Raw genomic sequence first — 23,054 nt, 5'->3', positions numbered from 1 at the left:
TAATCGATTCGTTTTATTCCCTAGTGAGCTACTAAACAATTGGAAAGAAATTGATTCATCTGAATGTCTGCTAAATTTAACGAATAGTGAAATTAAATCATTCGTTATGCAAAACCACGAGTCGACTCACTGTTGCATTAGGGCGCGTTAAAGAATCAATGAATTACTCCAAAGACATTCGCTATTTGTGATATAATTTATTTCGGATTTGGTTTTATTCGTAATCGCTTTGAACGGAAATTCGAATGCATTCGAATGTCCGAAAGTTGCAAAATTCAGACGAATTCAAATGCATCCGAATGCACCAGAATGTCCGAAAGTTGCAAAATTCAGACAAATTTCAATACGAATTCCTTCGTTTTTCTGGATATTAGAGAATTACAGTTTTTTAAGCCAATCAGTTGATTCCTTGGGGGCTGGATTACTGGCATGGAGTACCGTATTTATCGGCGTATAACACGCACTTTTTTCCCCTTAAAATCAGGGGAAAATCGCGGGTGCATGTTATACGCCGATCCCCTGCGATCCCCCGCTGACTGAGCGGAGCGATTGCCAGCCGCCGATTTGAAAATGGCGCCGCCGGCGCCGCCGGCGCCGAAATACACAGAGCTGGTCCTCGGCTCTTCTCGGCCACTTTCGGCTCCACTCGAGCGCCGCCCATATACAGATAGCCGAGTGTACTCGGCTAGGTTCGGCTAGCTCCGTTCACAGTCACGTCCATCCCGGGCGGGACTACGAGTGGAGCCGAAAGTGGCCGAAAGTGACCGAGAGCAGCTGAGAAGAGCCGAGGACCGGCTCTGTGTATTTCGGCACCGGCGGCGCCATTTTCAAACTGCAGTGACACTGTTTAACAGTTTAACTGCAGCCTTGGCAAGGCTGCAAATGGACACAGAAAAGCTGCAGATCGGCACTGACAAAGCTGCAAGGCTGCAAATGGACACTGATAAGGCTGCAAATGACACCAAGGCTGCTGACTGCAAGGCTGCAAATGACACCAAGGCTGCAAATGACACTGGACAAGCATGCAGATGGACGCTGTGCATGGCTGCATTGATGGGCATTTAAATGTAAGTTTTTTTTCCTTAAAACATTTTTTTCCTTATAATTCCCTCCTAAACTTGGGGTGCGTGTTATACGCCGATAAATACGGTAATTTACAGTCCAATCAGCTGCTTTATTTTGTGCTGGAGGTTGGATTAAGGGCAAAAGTTCACTGCATTCCTGGTAACTGAGTGAGAAAGGGAGTTTGAGCAGAGGAGGGGAGACAATATTTGAGAAGCAGCAGAAGAGAGTCCAGTCTAGTAAAGTTTTTTGTCAAGATGGATTCAAGCTCTCAACATGAGGTTCCTCCTCCTGGTACCAGCAGCAGCAGTGACACAGCAACAACAACCACTACCAGCACCTGTGAGTTTGTACCACCATTGTCTGTGTCATGTATGTCAGCATCTGTATTGCCAGGCCCAGACAGTCGTACTTCCACCACCAGTACTACACAACGTTTCAGTAGTCATGTTGTTAGGTCTCACAGGAGTGGCTTTTCAAAGGGGAGGCAAATGAAGCAGCCTGTCCTGTTTCAGTGCCTCAGCCAAAGTGTTCAGGCAGATCTAGCAGCTGCAAAAGGCCAAGCTCTGATCCTAGCAGTAGCAGTAGCAGTAGTGCTATGCTAAGGCCACCCTCCAAACAGAAAAGGTCAGAGAGGGAAAATGTTGGTTCAAAATCCCCTACTAGCAGGGCTGAGATGTCCTGCTCTGAGACCAGGAAGCAGTCGGCATCTATTGCATGTCGTCGCCTTTTTCAGGATCTTCCCCCAAGAACAACCTGCACAATTACTACTAGTGCCAGTTGTGTCACCACCACCTCTGCTATGGGCACTTTAAGAAATGTGGTGACACCAAGTCTTTTTTTACAGGAAAGGCTTGACAGAACCACCAACACAGGCTTTTGATTCTGAACATCCATTTAAACAGCCTAAAAGTGAAATATTAGAATATGAGCAAGACATTTTGCGCGCTCATAGTTCCACCACCACCACTCCCATTGGCACCACCATCACCACTGAAAAAATTACATCTGCAGGTCATAGAAGTAATGAGGGAGATTTTTTAGTCACATTTCCCATTAGCTATCCGAGAGAAAAGGGAATTCAACAGGACCCCCCCAACATCTGATGGTGATAAATCCTCCTTCGCAAACATGGAAGATTCAGATTATACATTACCTTTTAATCTTGATCAGGAACCAAATATTTATGAGATAGAATATTCTCCTTCCCATATTAAATTTGATTCCCCACTGTTGTATTCCCCTGAAAGAATAGCACCGGTGGCACCTGCCTCTCCTGTTCCGGTTGAGTCTCCCATAAACATTAGAGCCGCCAGCACAACTGTTAATCAAGTAACCTCCTTTACTATACCTGACATGAGGCCACCTCCCGTTTTATCAGAAAAACACAGCAGCATAGCAGAGTGCACAGGCCAGGCTACAACCAAAATTAAGCAACTTGCTCTTGCATCTGCGGCTGAAGAGGAAACTCTTTCTAAAAAATCTTCACCACACAGTGGCAGTACCCATCTTTCTAAAATTTGGCAACATTTTGTGACAGTTGGTGATGGCTGCACAGCTGCATGTAAACTATGCAGCAGAGAAGTCAGCCGTGGGAGACTGTTGGGTCATCTCACGAACGCTGGGATGAAGCAACACATGCTTAGCCAACATAGGCCAGTGGTGCTGAGGGAAGAAATGGGTGTGGCTCCCCCATCTACTACCACTATTACCAGCAGCAGTGTCAAAGTCACAGCCGCTTCTGGAGCTGCAGTTCATACTAAAATGCTAAATAAATCCATACAGCCCACTATTGAACATTTTGGTGGGGTACACTACCGGGGTATGTCAAAACAGCAGTCCCGTAAACTTACACGCCTCATTGGACAACTTATAGCTGTTGGGGGGGCTTCTTTCAGTTTTGTGGAAGGGGAGCCCTTCAAGCAGCTGATGCAGGCTGTGGCACCACAATACCAGGTCCCTTCACACACCACATTCTGTAACTGAACTGTAGTGCCCTCGCTGTACCTGTCATGTGTTGGGGTTTTGAAGGATTTGCTGGGGAAGGCTGTTGGCCAATCAGTTCAATTTACAACTGATTTATGGAGTGCTCCAAGTGGTCAGCATGCCTTCCTGTCCTTGACAGCCGATTGTGGCAGCCCAATGAGTCGCAAGATATACAACTACCACCACAAACAACATGTCAAGAAAAACCTCAAGTGCTGTGGCTGGTGCCACAGTGCACAAGACAGAATTGCACTCCTTCCTCCTCCATGCTGAGGTGATGGATCAGCAGCACACATCACAGAATATTCTAAATGCACTTCAGAAAATGATAGGGAAGTGACTAGGGGAACAAGCAGGCACTAATGTCAAAATGGGATGTGTTGTCAGTGATGGTGGAGCTAACATGACAAAGGCTACCGGTGATGGAAGATTTGTTGGTGTGCGCTGCTGTGCACACACCCTGCATCTAGTCGTTAGGTCTGCTCTCTATGATAACACTAACAGTGGAAGGTTAGCAGCACTTTTAGATTAGTGCCGCAAAATTGCTGGTCACTTCCACCATAGTGTGAAGGATAGTCACCTTCTCAGGTAGGAACAGAGAGAGGCAGGCCTCGTGAAGCACTGCCTCAAACAGGATGTTGGAATGAGGTGGAACTCCACCTTACGTATGCTAGAGTGTATACTTGAGCAACAGAGGACAATTCACGCAATGGCATGATAACATTTTATTGGTATTCCCAGACCACTAGGCAGGGAGGACTGGGTCATGATTGACCAAGTTGTCACAGTGCTCAGGCCTTTTGAGGATGTCACTGACAATTTAAGCCAAGAGAGTGCTAGCCTGGCACAAGTGGTTCCCCTCTTTGCACACCTTTCAAATAAAATTGATTCCTTCCTTTCCAATAGGGAACAATTGCCTGGTGGCAATATACTTTCTGAAGTTGATGCCCTTCTGAGGAGGCTGAAGGAGCAACTCAGTTGGCGCATAAAAGAGCTCATCGACTCTCGCCCGAGTTCATGTTAGCCACAATTTGTGACACCAGAATGAAAGATAAAAAATAAAAGATAGCATTCGGCAAAAATACTCTCACCACCTGGAGGGATAGATTGATATAGCGGGTACGTGAGAGGGAAAGGAAAATGGGAATACAGTTAGAAGAGGGAGTAGAAGAGGAGCTGGAGATGTCTGATGATACTCTGTTAGCTGATACTAGCAGCACTGCTGCCAGTGCTCACTCCACCAAAGCATCAGCTTTTTGGGCTGAGGCACTTGACAGTTTGGTGGGACCCACTAAACAGCCCCCTAGAAAAGAAAAAACTACTGGTGACATAGTTAGGGCTCACCTAGCGGAACCTCCTTTGCCCCCCAGTACAGATCCCTTGAGTTTCTGGGATGAGAAGAAGGGTGTGTGGCCTGCTTTGTCCTCGGTAGCCCAGGAGCTTCTTTCCTGTCCCTCAACCATGGTCCAGAGTGAGCGGGTGTTTTCTGTAACAGAAAATATATTATGCCCTCAGCGCTCACAATTGCTCCCCCAGCTCTTAGAGCAAATTACTTTTTTAAAAGTCAACCTGCCAACGCTTGGTTACCCTGCTCTTGACTTTGATGCTGCGTAAAAAAAATACTCATCCATGGTAACATAATCTCCAATTCTCCACCTGACCCAGTCCCACATCTCCCCTAAGGTCCTCATTCCATGCCAGAAATCATCACATGTCCCATCCTGACCATTTCCATGATGGCTTAAATGTCAGATATGGTAGTTACTCCATGTCTGACCCTATACCATCCTATCAAATTTAATGAACATCTGATATGGTCAGTTTGAAAACAAAGTTCCATTTGGTTTGTGATGATTTGGCATGGAATTATCCCCTACTAAGTCCCACCTCATACGTCCTTCCCTGCTATTTTCTGCCCAAGGTTTTAGCTACTGATCTGGTATTATAACTTAAATAGTTGTCCTTTTGAGACAACTGTATAATTTAGTAGCATAATACATAAATGGGACAGCTGTATCATTTGTACATTTAAATTAAAACTTTAAACCATTCAGTTTGTGAAACTTGCCTGCTGCAATAGTCCTGCTATTTCCACTCCACCTGCCTTCTTCTCAAATCTCGAATACCTAGGACACTGGAACACAAATGCATTCCCTTTAAGTTCGGTATAAGCAGCACCATGAAAGTGAAAGGCAAACCGTTTGTCAGTGCGACTGCGCACATGGTCATACAATATATCAGGTAAGCACAGACCACGCATGAGTGCAAACAGCAGCTTGGAGGGTTGCCTCCTGTCAGGGTTTCACTACCTGGACAGGTGTCAAAACTGGCTCAAGCTGCTGTATTTATGTGTCAAATGCTCCATTGCCTGGTTCTGCTGTTGGTTTACCCGGGCCAACATAATCTCAATATGGTCAGTCTGTTGCCTGGTTGCAAGTTGAATGGTCCGGGTTAACCTCCTGATGTCCCGTGACATCTTTCTATTGTCACTTGCCAGCCTTCGAAGTTCTGTGAGGACCCTCAGATGCACTGCGTCGTGGACAGTTGCTGGGCCAGGCGGTACAGCAGTAAGTGCCAGTGCCATCCGGGTAGGAGGAGGCAACAGCTGTAGAGGCACTCCAGGGGCAGCATCAAATGGTGGCAGGATGCAGGAAACATGGCCCGTGACCTCCTTCTCTGCCATGGGGAGAAGGCAGGAGTCTGGGGAATCACAGGGGTCAGCTCTGGCTCATTCTGGAGCTCAATGCCCTTGCAAATAAGGACAGGTGAGCGAGGCGGGCTGCACTGCGCTCTCCCCTCTGGCTGGTCTTGTTGATCTTGTTGATCTGAAATAGACGAGATAGCCAATGTTGATGATAGTATTCAAAGAAATGGATTTCTAGAGATTAGAACAAAAATATTTATTTTTATTTTTATTTTTTATTTTGACACTGTCCTTTAAAAAATACATACATTTTGTGTCACATTTATTCCTATTACAAGGAATGTAAACATCCCTTGTAATAGAAAAAAAGTATGACAGGACCTCTTTAATGTGAAATCTGTGGTCAAAAAGACCTCAGATCTCATATTTACACTAAAATGCAATAAAAAATTAATAAAAAAAGAAATGTCATATTCCCCCCCCCCCCAAAAAAAAGCCCCTTTAAGACTGTAGGGTGGAAGTGCCTGTCAGGGAAGAGGACCCGATCGTCTCCACCGCTACCGACGGCTCCGGTAAGCGGCAGAGGCGACCGGAGCGCGGCAGGCCTCTCCCACCTCTCCCTGCCGCAGAGACCACTTTTATCTGAAAGAGGACCGCCCGCTGAAGAAGATACCGAGGTTATGGCAGCTATCAATGGTGGTCCTCTTCAAACAGCTGACGTATAACTGCGGCGGGCCATCCTTAAGTGGTTAAGGGAACAGGTTTTGTTTTTTTAGGTTAACAAACGCTTTAAAGAAAAATTTGTTTGTTCTTCTCTTCATTATATAGCAAATATTTTCGCTACTCTTTTCTAAGTTTCACCCTAGTTACTGGTGGCCAATTGTAGTGGAGGATACTAAGATCAGATGCATTTCCAAATATTGTAGTAATAGAATAAACAATTATAGGTTACAATACAAACAGTGGGGTCTATTTACTAAAGGCAAATCCACTTTCCACTACAAGTGCACAAGTGCTGTAGATCTGATGGATCTGCAAGGAAAATTAAAAAATAGAATATTCGCTTGTACATGATTTGATGATAAAATCAGCAGAGCTTACCCTCATTTCAGATTTTCTCCTCAGAATTACAGCGACTGCACTTCTGGGGAGGACATCCCCTCCGGCTGTTTGTAATAACAGACAAGCGGCTGCTTAGCCACATCGGTTGTTATTACAAGAAAGCCGACCATCCGCTCTAAAAAACGGTACCGGGGTCTGCCACTGCAAGCAGGCCCCCTAGTACAACACCATGAAGCACTATATTGGTAAGTTTGTCAACGATAACGATTATTACAAAAAAAGTGACCACCAATAATCGGTTGACCCCTAGTTTGAGTTGTGTGTGTGTGTATGAACTTAAAAATGGATGGTTGTTAAATAGCTTTTTATGTGTTTTATAATGCCTGTTTGTAAAGTGTGGATGATGATGGTGCCTTGTGTCCTGTTTCTTTATATTGGCAGCTTGTGTACTCTACTTACGTTGAGGAGTAATGGGGCACTGCTTCCTGACAGAAGCTGACGCTGGAGGGTCCGGATATGGCTCAGGTTTTCTATTAAAATAGAATAAAAGAGTTAAGGTAACAACTTCTGGACCAAGCCTTTTTTCTGACGGTTATTGTTTACAATTTACAATCATTATTTTTTGCTAGAAAATTACTCAGAACCACAAACAATATTTCAAAAGCAATTTTTGGGGAAAAATTAACTGAATTAAAAATAAAATTTACAGTAAATTTATTTAGCCCAATTTTTTGGGATATTGTGATAGACGATGTTACTCCAAGTAGATAGATATCAAACATGTTATGGTTTAAAATTGCAAATGCTCGCGGAATGGCAAGAAACTACGGTACTTAAGAATCACTATAGACGAGCATGGAAATTTTTTTTACGATTACCAGTTTAGAGTTACAGAGGAGATCTTTTGCTATAATTATTTCTCTCGCTGTGAGGATTACAGCGATACCTCACAAGTGTGATTTGAACACCGTTTACATTTGCTGGTGCCACGTATGTGTTTTCTTTGGTCAGTGAGCATGCGGGACACTTTTAAATAATTTTTGTTCTTATTTGTTTATTTTTTCCAGTTTTACTTTTAAAAAATCCCAATCCCCAAATCCCTCCCTTGCACGTACAAGTATTCAAAAAGCAAAAATCTGCATATTTGAATACTGTGGATTTTTTCATATTGGCGCCATTGGCAGCCAAGTAAACGAGTACGTTACTACATTGGAGACTCGATTGAAGCCAATTCCGGCTTTGTTTGCGGCTCTGGCATGCCGGCGGACGTGCCGGCTGGTCGCTTCGGTCTCCTGGTGGGAGACCCGGGCGAAACGGTGAAAGGCGGCGGGCGGGGGGGGGTCGTGCCCTCTCCCACTCCTTATGATGACAGCTGAGCAGCTTCTGAGCCACATCGATTGTTATCATAACAAAGCCGACCACCAGATCTAAAAAGTGTTACCGGGGTGAAGGCTGCAGCTGCTTATCACCCCGGTACAACCACTTCCTCAAAGCGCTGTACAGATACAGTGTTTTGCGGGAAGTGATATGCTACAAGACTTATTTGAGCTTTAATTAATATTTCTTTTTTTATTTCACAGTGTGCCATTTATTGGCTGAGAACAATCAGCTAATCTCTCAGCTAGAGAATGGACGGCAGGATTGTCATCCGCCTTCGGCAGCACAGCAGGAGCCAGATGTCGTAAATCTGACTTCATAACAAAAAAGGATCCTAGCAAGTCCCAGGTAAGAGGACAAATTGTTGCTAAACGGTTTGTGCTTTGACAGTCCCCCCTCTTTTATTTCTCAATCCCATCCTTACATCAGTTTCCTCAGTCCCCCTGCATATCACAAACCCCCTTCACATCACAATTTACAGTAGTGTTCTGAACCGCCATTCACAATGGTATCTCAATCTTCTCCCCCACCTTCACAGCACCTCCCCACAGCTTTGTCCTCTGCCCTCCTTCACATCACAGCCCCCCTGCATCTCTTGGCCCCTTCACATTACATAGCCTCCTGCATCTCTGGGCCACTTCACATCACACAGCACCCCGCATCTTTGCCAGTTTCCCATCTTAACCTCCCAGCTCTGCCCCCGTCAGATTACAGCCTCCACAGCTCTGCCCCTTGCTAGCAACCAATCACCTGCTGGTTAACTTGGAAAGTTATCTTCAGAAGCTCTGTTCTTGCCCAATATTCAGAGCTGCTGTGTCTCCCGCTGTGTCTCTGGCTCTGTGTGCAGAACGGCTCTGCCTCCTGCTCTCTGCTCCAATGTGATAGTGACAGCAGCAGAGGCAGGGAGACAAAACCAGCACCTAAATGGCTGGACTGTGGTGGTCCGGATGGCACAGTGTCTCGGTCTGCATTTAGCCCACAGTCCGCCATTTAGTGATGTCTGCTTTAAATGTTAAATAGATGTTTGTTATTATGTTTATTATTATGTTTGCTTTGTGTTTATGTTAGATACTCACCAGTGCCAGAATATTGAGGGCAGGAACTTGGAGCTGATCTCTCCACAGATGACGTTGCTCGATCTGGAAAACATGAATGTAAGGCAAAACGTAAGTCTCACATGTGTAGTCATAAAAAAAAAAAAAAGTGAGCTGGAAACAACCATATAACTGCAATATATAATGATATATTTTATTTTACTCACCAACTCTCTGATGCTCGGCTGGACCCTTTCTGCTGACTCCAGGGACATCCTGATCTGCAAGCAGGCCATCTCTCAGCTCTGCCCCCCCCTCCATGCCTCTCCTCGGCTACTTTCCTCCTCTCCCCTGAGACCCCTCCTACACTCCTTCACTCCTCCGCTCCCCTCCACTCCTCCGCTCCCCTCCACTTCTCCACCCCCTCCACTCTCACTCACACCAACAACTCTCATACCAACACCAACATTCTCACTCACAAGACACACACCTCCATTCTCACTCCCAGACATTCTAATTTCACCAAAAGCACCAAACCACACAAAAAAAAAACACAAATCCAACAATACCACTCTCTGCTCTGCTCTCTGCTCCTCCCTCACCACACCACTATACCCCCTCTCAAAATGGCATACAGGGGCGGAGGCTATAGCCACATGTCAAAAACGAAAGTAAAAAATCTAGATTTCGAATCGTTACGAATAACCGAGATGTATTAGAAAAATACAAATCCATTCGAAGCACGTTAAGCAGCGCCGCAGCGCCATTGTCAGACATGTAAATTTACAAATCAACGAACAAAAAAAGTTACGAATGTACGAATCCATTCAAAGCACGTTAGACAGCGCCATTGTGAGAGAGACACGTAAAATTACATATCAACAAACAAAAAAAAAGTAACGAATGTATGAATCCATTCGAAGCACGGTAGGCAGCACCATTATAAGAGAGACACGGAAAATTACGAATCAGCAAACAAAAAAAAAGTTACGAAAGTAGGAGTTATGTCCAGAATCAACAAAAAACAATGTACTCTACTGAAAGTATGAATTACAAATCAACTAAAAATAAGGCTTTCAGAAATACGACTCCGATTCAACAAAAAATGTCGCTTGCGAAAATACGAATTAGTCCGAGCACGAAAATCCCGTTTTACGAAATTACGAATGATTACGAATCAACAACACAGAAAAGAAACAAAACTAAACTAAACAAATTTTTTAGTTGTGCACAAGTCTAGGGGTCAGCCTTTCAGTGCTCAGACCATATGCCGCACAATTGCATCAAATTGGTCTGCATGGCTGTCCTCCCAGAAGGAAGCCTCTTCCAAAAATGATGCACAAGAAAGCCCGCAAACAATTTACTAAAGACAAGCAGTTTAAGGACATGGATTACTGGAACCATGTCCTGTGGTCTGATGAGACCGAGATAAACTTATTTGGTTCAAATGGTGACAAGCGTGTGTGGCAGCAACCAGATAAGGAGTACAAAGACAAGTGTGTCTTGCCTACAGTCAAGCATGGTGGTGGGAGTGTCATGGTCTGGGGCTGCGTGAGTGCTGCCGGCACTGGGGAGCTACAGTTTATTTAGGGAACCATGAATGCCAACATGTACTGTGACAGACTGCAGCAGAGCTTGATCCCCTCCCTTCAGAGACTGGGCCGCAGGGCAGTATTCCAATATGATAACAACCCCAAACACACCTCCAAGACAACCACTCCCTTGCTAAAAAAGCTGAGGGTAAAGGTTATGGACTGGCCAAGCATGTCTGCAGACCTAAACCCTATTGAGCATCTGTGGGGCATCAACAAACGGAAGGTGGAGGAGCGCAATTTCTCTAACATCCACCAGCTCCGTGATCTCGTCATGGAGGAGTGGAAGAGGACTCCAGTGGCAACCTGTGAAGCTCTGGTGAACTCCATGCTCAAGAGGGTTAAGGCAGTGCTAGAAAATACTGGTGGCCACACAAAATATTAACATATTGGGCCCAACTTGGACATTTTCCCTTAGGGGTGTACTCACTTTTGTTGCTAGCGGTTTAGATATTAATGACTGTGTGTTGAGTTATTTTGTGGGGACAGCAAATTTACACTGTTATACAAGCTGTACACTCACTACTTTACATTGTAGCAAAGTGTTAGGTGTCCCTACTCACCAGTGCCCATCACTGCAATCTCATCAGTGTCCATAAATGCAGCCTCCTCAGTGCCCATCAATGCCAGGGGGGGGTGGGGGGGGGGGGTGGGAGTGTGTATCCCAGTCCACAACACTGACAGCTGAGGAGCAGCTGTAGGAATCTGGCTGTCAGCTTGCAATTTCTCTTGCTGTGCCTCCTAGGAATGAAAAAAGAATGCTGGGAGGAACTGGGGCTGCTGGGAAATGTAGTTTTCACACCTCCACACTGTGACACAGTCCTCTGGAAAGGAATAGCAGGAGAACAGAAAACGTAATTTTGAGTGCCAAAAATGAGGGGGCAGAGTAAGAAGTGAAGAGCGAAGAGAACTGAGAGCCCAGGTGAGAAAAAAGTTACACACAGAGAAGCAGAGGTTGCAGACAAGAGTGTGCTGCAAACGCAATTTAAAAAAAAAAAATACACTAATGAATTAAAAAAAAAACTAAGCAGTAAAGTTAGCCCATTTTTTTTCATCCAAAAGTTTTGATTACCTGTTTTTGTGTATTTATTATTTAAAATATAGTTTTTTTTTTTTTGTTATCTAAATTATACATACAAGTGAACTGATTGGAGGTTTGTTTTGTTTAATAAATGTAAGAAATTTTCTGTATCACTTATTACTTAGGGCCCTTTCACACTGGGGCGGTTTGCAGGCGCTATTGCACTAATAATAGCGCCTGCAAACCGACCCGAAAGTGCCACTGCTTTGTCTCCCCGAGGGCTTTCACACTGGAGCGGTGCGCTAGCAGGACGGGAAAAAAAGTCCTGCTAGCAGCATCTTCGGAGTGGTGAAGGAGCAGAGTATATACCGCTCCTTCACCGCTCCTGCCCATTGAAATCAAGGGGAGACGCTTTGCGGTGGTTTTTAACCCTTTCTTGGCTGCTAGCGGGGGTACAATAGCGGCGCTTTACTGCAGACGCCACCCCGCCCCAGTGTAAAAGGGCCCTTAAGGTTGCTTGCACACTGGAGCAGGCATGCGTTGATGGTAAAACGCTGCTAGTTTTAGTGACACTTTATCGTCATTTTAGCGGCGCTATTCGGCTGCTAGCAGGGCGCTTAGAACCCAGCTAGCGGCCGAGGAAGGGGTTAAATGCGCCCCTGAAGCGTCGCTGCCGAAACGCTTTGCAGGCGCTTCGACAGCGGTGCGCATTCATTTCAATGGGCAGGAGTGGTGGAGCAGCAGTATACACCACTCCAAAGATGCCGCCTGCAGGACTTTTTTTAACATCCTGCCAGCGCATTGCCTCAGTGTGAAAGCCCGAGTGACTGCAGGGGAGCCGTTTTGCAGGCACTTTACAGGTGCTATTTTTAGCCCAAAAGCACCTGAAAAACGCCCCAGTGTGAAAGGGGTCTAACTGTTAGCTTTTATGAGATAAAGGGAAAAAAAAAAAAAAAAAAAGAAAAAAAAAAATCGGCCAAATATATCGGCCCAAAATAATCGGCATCATATATCGGCCACCTCGATTTCTAAATATCGGCATCAGCCAGAGAAAAACCCATATCAGTCAACCTCTATTCATAAATATGATCCAGATTTAAAAGTGCTCAGCTTATTCAGCTGAAATTAAATCCAGCACCCAGTGCACTCTCCTTTATACAGCCTGGATTCACCAGAACAGGCGGATCTACAGTTGTGCTCATAAGTTTACATACCCTGACAGAATTTATGATTTCTTGGCCATTTTTCATATATGAATATATATGTATATATAGATATATATATATATATATCTATATATCTATATATAGATATATATATATATATATCTATATATAGATATATATATAGATATATATATATATATATCTATAGCGCCCACCTACTTAGGTGTGTGCTAAAATTTTAGAGAGGTTTAGACTTAGTGTAAATTTCAGGCATTACCCTGTTTTGGTATTTGCCTGGCTGGGTTTGATTTATTGGGGAAGAATGATAGTGTGGGATGGGGAGGTGTGACCACCTGCATTCTGCTAAAGTGACACCTAGTCTGACCAGTAAGAGATGCTGGAGGACAGGTTGATGTGATACAGGATGTAGTTAGTGGTATAGGTCATCCCTAGCCTATCATTAATGTGTATGGGCAGGGGCTAACAGGCCTATATAACTGTGGGTCGCATGCTTCCTGGCATGCTTGCTTGCTGATGGGAAGAGAAGAGCAAAGGAGTGCAGAATGTAGTTGCTGATACAATTAAAGAGCTCTCCCCTTAGGGGGAGAGGCTCCTGCCTTGAAGTGAAAGGAGATGGAGGAAACAAGTGAGGGAACCTGCACATCTAATAAGGAGAGGCTGCTACCCCCAACAGAGGAAAAGAGCTGGGAGAGGACCCTCTTTTGGCAAACATGGATGGTCGCTCAAATGTACACGTGAGTGCAAACCCAGGGAAACAGTATTTTCAATGGCTGATGAGTGGCTATAAGGTCCCGAAACAGCGTAGAGCTTACGACTACCGTTATGTGTACACAATTATCAACCTGTATGTATGAACGTTCCAATTTTAATGTATTTATCTGTTTGTATTAGAAGTCCTTGATGGAATGCATTTTTTTTTACTACAGATTATCATTATAGAGCTATGTGCCAACATATGTAGAGCTATGTGCCTAAATATGTAAATATATGAATTTTTGTATCATTCTATTAATAAATTGCATTTCTTATCTAATTTAAACTTCTGCTCCCATGTGCCTTATTTAAAGTCCTGCACTTGTTCTCCCCTTGTTTGATTACTGAACCGGGATGGAGGAGGGGTTTCGAACGGCCCCACTATCCTCATGCAAAGTCCCAATACGCAATGTTCTACCCCTTTTAATTAACTAATTAGGGATGGAGGCACATGGTCGCATTACTAAGTATTTTACATTATATATATTTTTTTCAACCTATTTTCCATTTAATATCTCCATCTTTATTTGCCTATCTTATAATTCATCTATTTATAAATTACTCTGAACTTCTCATTTATGTGTATTGATTGCTCCCATTAAGTAACATTTACTGGGTTATCACCCCATTTGTCTTATCTTTTGACCAATTTGGTTTTTCCAATGTGTGTGTATATTGATGGTTTTGGCTGCCGCTTGCTTTTGCCGGCCCTTCCTGCCTTGTCCCGAAGCTGCGATGCGCACTGTGATTTCCCCCCCGCTCCCTTCCTATGATGTGGGGTGGGCGGGGACTTCTGGGTGACTAGCTGGCTGGGTCAGGGCGCTCCCCCACTCCCTCTTGGCTGCTGGTGCTTGACGTTGGGGACCATTATTTGGCGGCGCTCCCCGCAGTGTCATCTCCCAGTGCGGGGTCTTGCACTCTGGTTTCCCTGCCAATTACAATTAATTTGCAATCACATGGCTGTCGGCACCATTGCCCTTATTCACACCTACACAGGTATGCTCTCTCCTGCTTTCCATCATTTACCCTTCTTCTTTTTGGGTCATTCCTTTGACCGCTCTGGTCTTTCCTTTTCCCTCAGTTTCCACCCTTATGCTTCCCCCTTTTTGCTTTCCTTTTTTCTCCCCTTTTTTCTTTTTTCTCTTTTTCTCTTCTCCTCATTCCCCCTTTCTCCTTCAATTCCCCTTTATGTACATCCTCTTTCCTTCTGCTCTCTCCATCATTTCCCCATTCCACTTTTTCTACACTAATTGTTAACACTTTCACATTACAAACTCTCTTACTCTGTACTAGGGATGAGCTTCGAGTTCGAGTCGAACTCATGTTCGACTCGAACATTGGCTGTTCGCAAGTTCGCCGAACAGCGAACAATTTGGGGTGTTCGCGGCAAATTCGAATGCCGCGGAACACCCTTTAAAAGTCTATGGGAGAAATCAAAAGTGCTAATTTTAAAGGCTAATATGCAAGTTATTGTCATAAAAAGTGTTTGGGGACCTGGGTCCTGCCCCAGGGGACATGGATCAATGCAAAAAAAAGTTTTAAAAACGGCCGTTTTTTCAGGAGCAGTGATTTTAATAATGCTTAAAGTCAATCAATAAAAGTGTAATATCCCTTTAAATTTCGTACCTGGGGGGTGTCTATAGTATGCCTGTAAAGGGGCGCATGTTTCCTGTGTTTAGAACAGTCTGACAGCAAAATGACATTTTGAAGGAAAAAACTCATTTAAAACTACCCGCGGCTATTGCATTGCCGACAATACACATAGAAGTTCATTGATAAAAACGGCATGGGAATTCCCCAAAGGGGAACCCCGAACCAAAATTTAAAAAAAAAAATGACGTGGGAGTCCCCCTAAATTCCATACCAGGCCCTTCAGGTCTGATATGGATATTAAGGGGAACCCCGACCAAAATTAAAAAAAAATGACGTGGGGTTCCCCCTAAATTCCATACCAGACCCTTCAGGTCTGGTATGGATTTTAAGGGGAACCCCGCGCCAAAGAAAAAAAAAAAAAACGGCGTGGGGTCCCCCCAAAAATCCATACCAGACCCTTATCCGAGCACGCAACCTGGCAGGCCGCAGGAAAAGAGGGGGGGACGAGAGTGCGGCCCCCCCTCCCTCCTGAACCGTACCAGGCCACATGCCCTCAACATTGGGAGGGTGCTTTGGGGTAGCCCCCCAAAACACCTTGTCCCCATGTTGATGAGGACAAGGGCCTCATCCCCACAACCCTGGCCGGTGGTTGTGGGGGTCTGCGGGCGGGGGGCTTATCGGAATCTGGAAGCCCCCTTTAACAAGGTGACCCCCAGATCCCGGCCCCCCCCCTGTGTGAAATGGTAAGGGGGTACTTATACCCCTACCATTTCACGAAAAAAGTGTCAAAAATGTTAAAAATGACAAGAGACAGTTTTTGACAATTCCTTTATTTAAATGCTTCTTCTTTCTTCTATCTTCCTTCATCTTCTGGTTCTTCTGGTTCTTCTGGCTCTTCTGGTTCTTCCTCCGGCGTTCTCGTCCAGCATCTCCTCCGCGGCTTCTTCTATCTTCTTCTCCTCGGGCCGCTCCGCACCCATGGCATGGGGGGGAGGCTCCCGCTCTTCTCTTCTTCTTTTCTTCTCTTCTTCTCTTCTTCATTTTCTTCTCCGGGCCGCTCCGCAATCCATGCTGGCATGGAGGGAGGCTCCCGCTGTGTGACGGCGCTCCTCGTCTGACAGTTCTTAAATAACGGGGGGCGGGGCCACCCGGTGACCCCGCCCCCCTCTGACGCACGGGACATGATGGGACTTCCCTGTGGCATTCCCCGTGACGTCACAGGGAAGTCCCGTCAAGTCACCGTGCGTCAGAGTGGGGCGGGGTCACCGGGTGGCCCCGCCCCCCGTTATTTAAGAACTGTCAGACGAGGAGCGCCGTCACACAGCGGGAGCCTCCCTCCATGATGGGACTTCCCTGTGGCATTCCCCGTGACGTCACAGGGAAGTCCCGTCAAGTCACCGTGCGTCAGAGTGGGGCGGGGTCACCGGGTGGCCCCGCCCCCCGTTATTTAAGAACTGTCAGACGAGGAGCGCCGTCACACAGCGGGAGCCTCCCTCCATGCCAGCATGGATTGCGGAGCGGCCCGGAGAAGAAAATGAAGAAGAGAAGAAGAGAAGAAAAGAAGAAGAGAAGAGCGGGAGCCTCCCCCCATGCCATGGGTGCGGAGCGGCCCGAGGAGAAGAAGATAGAAGAAGCCGCGGAGGAGATGCTGGACGAGAACGCCGGAGGAAGAACCAGAAGAGCCAGAAGAACCAGAAGAACCAGAAGATGAAGGAAGATAGAAGAAAGAAGAAGCATTTAAATAAAGGAATTGTCAAAAACTGTCTCTTGTCATTTTTAACATTTTTGACACTTTTTTCGTGAAATGGTAGGGGTACTTATGTACCCCCTTACCATTTCACACAGGGGGGGGGCCGGGATCTGGGGGTCACCTTGTTAAAGGGGGCTTCCAGATTCCGATAAGCCCCCCGCCCGCAGACCCCCACAACCACCGGCCAGGGTTGTGGGGATGAGGCCCTTGTCCTCATCAACATGGGGACAAGGTGTTTTGGGGGGCTACCCCAAAGCACCCTCCCAATGTTGAGGGCATGTGGCCTGGTATGGTTCAGGAGGGAGGGGGGGCCGCACTCTCGTCCCCCCCTCTTTTCCTGCGGCCTGCCAGGTTGCGTGATCGGATAAGGGTCTGGTATGGATTTTTGGGGGGACCCCACGCCGTTTTTTTTTTTTTTGGCGCTGGGTTCCCCTTAAAATCCATACCAGACCTGAAGGGTCTGGTATGGAATTTAGGGGGAACCCCACGTCATTTTTTTTTTTTAATTTTGGCCGGGGTTCCCCTTAATATCCATACCAGACCTGAAGGGCCTGGTATGGAATTTAGGAGGACTCCCACGTCATTTTTTTTTTTTTATTTTGGTTCGGGGTTCCCCTTCGGGGAATTCCCATGCTGTTTTTATCAATGAACTTCTATGTGTATTGTCGGCAATGCAATAGCCGCGGGTAGTTTTAAATGAGTTTTTTCCTTCAAAATGTCATTTTGCTGTCAGACTGTTCTAAACACAGGAAACATGCGCCCCTTTACAGGCATACTATAGACACCCCCCAGGTACGAAATTTAAAGGGATATTACACTTTTATTGTTTGACTTTAAGCATTATTAAAATCACTGCTCCTGAAAAAACGGCCGTTTTTAAAACTTTTTTTTGCATTGATCCATGTCCCCTGGGGCAGGACCCAGGTCCCCAAACACTTTTTATGACAATAACTTGCATATTAGCCTTTAAAATTAGCACTTTTGTTTATTCATGTTCGTGTCCCATAGACTTTAACGGTGTTCGTGTGTTCGAACGAACTTTTTTCCTGTTCGCATGTTCTGGTGCGAACCGAACAGGGGGGTGTTCGGCTCATCCCTACTCTGTACATTTGTTTTCTAGGTTGACACTCTGTTCACTTCCTTCCCCTCCCAAGGGGTCACCTCCTCACTCATCCACTCTGTACTCACACTTTGACCCCACCTGGGGGGCCCTCTGTGTTGGTGTCGCCGCCGGGATATGCCCCCTCAGCTTTGGGCCTTGGCATTATAGGCTGGCTTGGCATCTGGGGCCGCACCGCCTCTGCGCAGACACTATTGTAAGTCCATGGCTTAAGAGAAATTATGTGGGATTCATGTTTTACATTTACCCACCTGTTTTTTCAAACTATTCAATACTGCTATTTCCCCTATTCTTAGGTGGTCACTACGGTTATGCTCCTGATGAGTGGCTATAAGGTCCCGAAACGGCGTAGAGCTTACAACTACCGTTATGTGTACACAATTATCAACCTATATGTATGAACGTTCCAATTTTAATGTATTTATCTGTTTGTATTAGAAGTCCTTGATGGAATGCATTTTTTTGACTACAGATTATCATTATAGAGCTATGTGCCAACATATGTAGAGCTATGTGCCTAAATATGTAAATATATGAATTTTTGTATCATTCTATTAATAAATTGCATTTCTTATCTAATTTAAACTTCTGCTCCCATGTGCCTTATTTAAAGTCCCGCACTTGTTCTCCCCTTGTTTGATGACAGAGAAGCAGAGGTTGCAGACAAGAGTGTGCTGCAGACTGAGGCAAGAAACAGAAAACGATATTTGGCTGGCTGCTACTGGAGAGAAAGGTCACTGAACCCTGTCATAGGGGTCCAGACTGCCTGTGTGACCTGAACTGCTGCAGGGAGACCAGCTTTCCAACCTATTTACTGTTATGTTACAACAGGACCCATAGAGGAGAAACATTAAGTCCTGATACCTTTGTTGCCCCATCCAGCTTTGTGCTGCCTGGTGTGAGGACTGAGGAGCTGCCATTGCTGTCCAGGAGTGCTGGTCACCAGGACCTGTGTGTAGAAGAATGTAGGTTGCACTAGGAGGGACACTGCTGAGCCGGTGCCCTCTCTACCAGTTAAGGGGATTGAACACGGACTCCCCCTCACTACCAGAGGAGCTCTCACCTTAACCAGGTACCACACCTAACGACTAGTTGCTTGTGTCTTGAACTAGTGCTTGGTTACCTATAGCAGCTACACTTCTTCTTTGCCAAGTACACCTTCTACAGCAGCTTCATACTCCACATGTGCCTTACAGACCCTGGTTCTTTTGATACACCAGAACCTATAAGCACACCTTTGAATAACTTCAGACCAGGCTCAAAACAGTTGATGTAACTTTACCTAACTACTTCCCAACCAGCCGCCTCAGTTGTACTGCGGCAGGTTGGCTCTTCTGCGCCACTGTACGTCGGGCGCGTACACGGCGATCTGTGGACGCACGTGCGTAATTAGGAACAGCGTTCTCTTTCTACTCCCTGTCAGTCCACTGCCCCCACAGTTAGAAAGCATCTCCCTAGGGAACATTTAACCCTGAAAAAATGATAATAAATATGCCAAAAATGTATCCCCTATTTTGTAGATGCAATAACTTTTGCGCAAACCAATCAATATACGCTAATTGGAATTTATTTTACCAAAAATATGTAGAAGAATACATATTGGCCTAAACTGAGGAAGAAATTATTTTTTTTACATTTTTTTGGATATTTATTATAGCAAAAAGTAAATTTTTTCAAAATCGTCGTTTTTTTTTTTTGTTTATAGCACAAAAAATAAAAACCGCAGAGGTGATTAAATACCACCAAAAAAAAGGCTTGATTTGTGGGAAAAAAAGGACTCAATTTAGTTTGTGTACGATGTCGCACGACCGCAGCAAATTGTATGTTAAAGCGACGCAGTGCCATATCGCAAAAAAATTGCCTGGCGATGAAGAGGGTAGATCCTTCCGTCAATATCCTAACCCTAACTACAACAGAATGGCTGCAAAGGCATACCTCGACAAGGTAGTAGCCCATCTTGGCATTTTCTATTTTTGGATGTTTTCCGGGAAGGGTTATACCTCAGATGGACTTCAAGGCGCACCAGCCGATTCACGGCATGTATGGCTAAGAGCGAGTCCAAATCCAGCTCCCTGGACCTCAGCCTCCCCCTTTTTATAGCACAGGTGGGCAGGCTGGATACAAAAAGCCCAGGAATTGAAGCACTTACATTAACCTTTTCCCCCCCTCAACCTGGGCCAGCCACTAACTAACTAATGCAGCCTGCCAACAAGTGCTCCATAGATAATGTTTCAAAAATCCCAACTACACACTAAATGGAAAAGAAAAGGCAAAGAGCATGTGCAGAAATCCGAAAATAACATTTGCCAGGCACTCTAACCCCAAATGTGAGGAGGACGCTGTGGAACTATGAAGATTAACAATTATTCAGAATAATTAACCACTTCCGGACCAGCCGCTGCAGTTTTACTGCGGCAGGTTGGCTCGGCTGTGCAAATCGTTGTTACCTTATGCTGCTTTAACTTTTGGCCACTAGGGGTGCGCGCGCTGCCGGAGGCACGCATGTGCCCACAGCGTGTGCCTGGAGCCGATGCAAGTGTCCGGCCGGTGTGATGACCGCCAGGCACCCGCTACCGCTCATGACAGAGCGAGAACCGGGATCTGCGTCACAAATCCTGGTTCTTTCAGGGGAGTAGAGACAGAGCGTGTGTTCATACTAAGTATGAACAACGATCTCTCTCTCCTCCTAGACAATCCCATCCCCCGTACAGTTAGAACACAGTGAGGGAACACAGTTAACCCCTTGATCACCCCCTAGTGTTAACCCCTTCCCTGCCAGTGAAATTTATACAGTAATCAGTGCATTTTTATAGCACTGATCGCTGCCATTACTATACTATAATTGTCAATGGTCCCAAAAATATGTCAAAAGTATCCAATTTGTCTGCCGAAATATCGCAGTCCCAATAAAAATCGCAGATCGCTGCCATTACTATTAAAAAAATAATAATAATAATAAAAATTACATAAATCTATCCCGTTTTGTAGACGCTATAACTTTTGCACAAACCAATCAAAATACGCTTATTGCAATTTTTTTACCAAAAATATGTAGAAGAATACATATCTGACTAAACTGAGGAAAAAAATTGTTTTTTGGAAAAAAATGTGGTATATTTATTATAGCAAAAAGTAAAAGATATTGGGGGTTATTTACGAAAGGCAAATCCACTTTGCACTACAAGTGCACTGCAAGTGCACGTGAAAGTGCACTTAAAGTGCACTTGGAAGTGCAGTCGCTCTAAATCTAAGGGGTAGATCTGAAATAAGGGGAAGCTCTGCTGATTTTATCATCCAATCATGTGCAAGCTAAAATGCTGTTTTTTATTTTCCTTGCATGTCCCCCTCAGATCTACAGCGACTTTACTTCCAAGTGCACTTTCAGTGCAAAGTGGATTTGCCTTTAGTAAATAACCCCCGCTGTGTTTTTTTCAAAATTGTCACTCTTCTTTTGTTTATAGCACAAAAAATAAAAACTGCAGAGGTGATCAAATACCACCACAAGAAAGCTCTATTTGTGAGCAAAAAAGGACATCAATTTTGCTTGAGTACAGCATTGCACGACCGCGCAATTGTCATAATAAGTTGTATAATATTACAGAACATCATACATTTTAAACAGTTTACACCCTTTCTGTTATTATCCTTTATACACGTCAATGATTCTATGCCTGTGGCATTGAAACTAAGAACAAACACTTAGCATGATTCATTACGAAATTATTATTAATGTCAAATACATCTGTCATATATCTATAAAACATACTATTAAATGTTGACACTAGATAAATCCTGTATAAAAATAACATTTTATGTATGCTTGGTTCTTGTGAGATGATTAATGGATTAGCTAATCCTGTATTTGATGTGTGTGGTTAGTATAGGTGTTCTTATTTATTTGTTTAGTTAGAAGAGAAGTATGGGTTTGGGCTTTTATGCAGAATCATACTTACCTAGGTGGATGCAGCATCGGTCCAATGCTGCATTTGTCCCCCGGCGCCTTTGCACTGACAACCGAGCGATCAAATGCCACCAATCGTTCGGTTCTGACAGCTCCCTGAGAAGAGAGCTGCTTACTGTCAGTCATAGCTCTCTGCTCTGCCCCACCCTTGCTGAGAGCCTGAGCCAGGTTTCGGTCCAGAACATTCAATTTATTTTTAGGCACGCATTAGAATTCCGTTGTGCCTCTGCCCTACAATTACAGGCGCTTGTGGCAGATTTCTCAATTTGTTGAAGGAGGCACTATATGAGATAGAACAAAAGTCCACTTCACCAAAAGTCAATGATGTGAAAATTGTGAGAAAACAAAATAATAGTTCATAAATAGAGGTCGACCGATATATCGGCCGGCCGATATATATCGGCCGATATTTGGCATTTTTTACTTAATCGGCATCTGCCGATTGTGCTGATAAAAAAGGCCGATTATAACTTCAGCGTGTCTTGCAAATGACTTCTGTAATAGAAGTCAATGCAAGTTGCCTGAAGTTTTCTTCTCTCCTCCTCTGGGCAGCCTGCCAAATCTGATAAGAAGAAACATTGTATCTCTTCAGGTTCTTTTATCAATGAGCTGAACTCCATGTGGAGGAGTTCTCAGTTTAACCATGTAAAGACTAAATCTTTTCTGACACTTGTTGCTTACAGGTAAAAATCCTGTATTTTCTGCTAGAAAATCACTTAGAACCCCCAAACATTATATATATATATATATATATATATATATATATATATATATTTTTTAGCAGAGACCCTAGGGAATAAAATAGCGGTTGTTGCAATATTTTATGTCACACGGTATTTGCGCAGCGGTCTTTCAAACGCAATTTTTTTAAAAAAAAATACACTAATGAATTAAGAAAAAACTAAGCAGTAA

At 44.7% G+C, this 23,054-nt stretch overlaps 1 long non-coding RNA gene across 1 annotated transcript; it reads right to left on the bottom strand.

Moving 5' to 3' along the window:
• Window positions 1–200: 200 nt before the first annotated feature.
• Window positions 201–22,259, bottom strand: LOC141134455 (uncharacterized). The gene is made up of 4 exons (XR_012243156.1): window positions 22,135–22,259; window positions 9,208–9,270; window positions 7,214–7,284; window positions 201–5,873 (listed from the first exon to the last, which is right to left on the bottom strand). It is a non-coding gene; the product is annotated as an uncharacterized lncRNA (long non-coding RNA).
• Between the last annotated feature and the right edge of the window lie 795 nt (window positions 22,260–23,054).

The sequence above is a fragment of the Aquarana catesbeiana genome, linkage group LG03 (genome assembly GCF_042186555.1).
Source record: "Aquarana catesbeiana isolate 2022-GZ linkage group LG03, ASM4218655v1, whole genome shotgun sequence".
NCBI classification, from domain to species: domain Eukaryota; kingdom Metazoa; phylum Chordata; class Amphibia; order Anura; family Ranidae; genus Aquarana; species Aquarana catesbeiana.
This window is presented reverse-complemented; position numbering and strand designations above follow the sequence as displayed.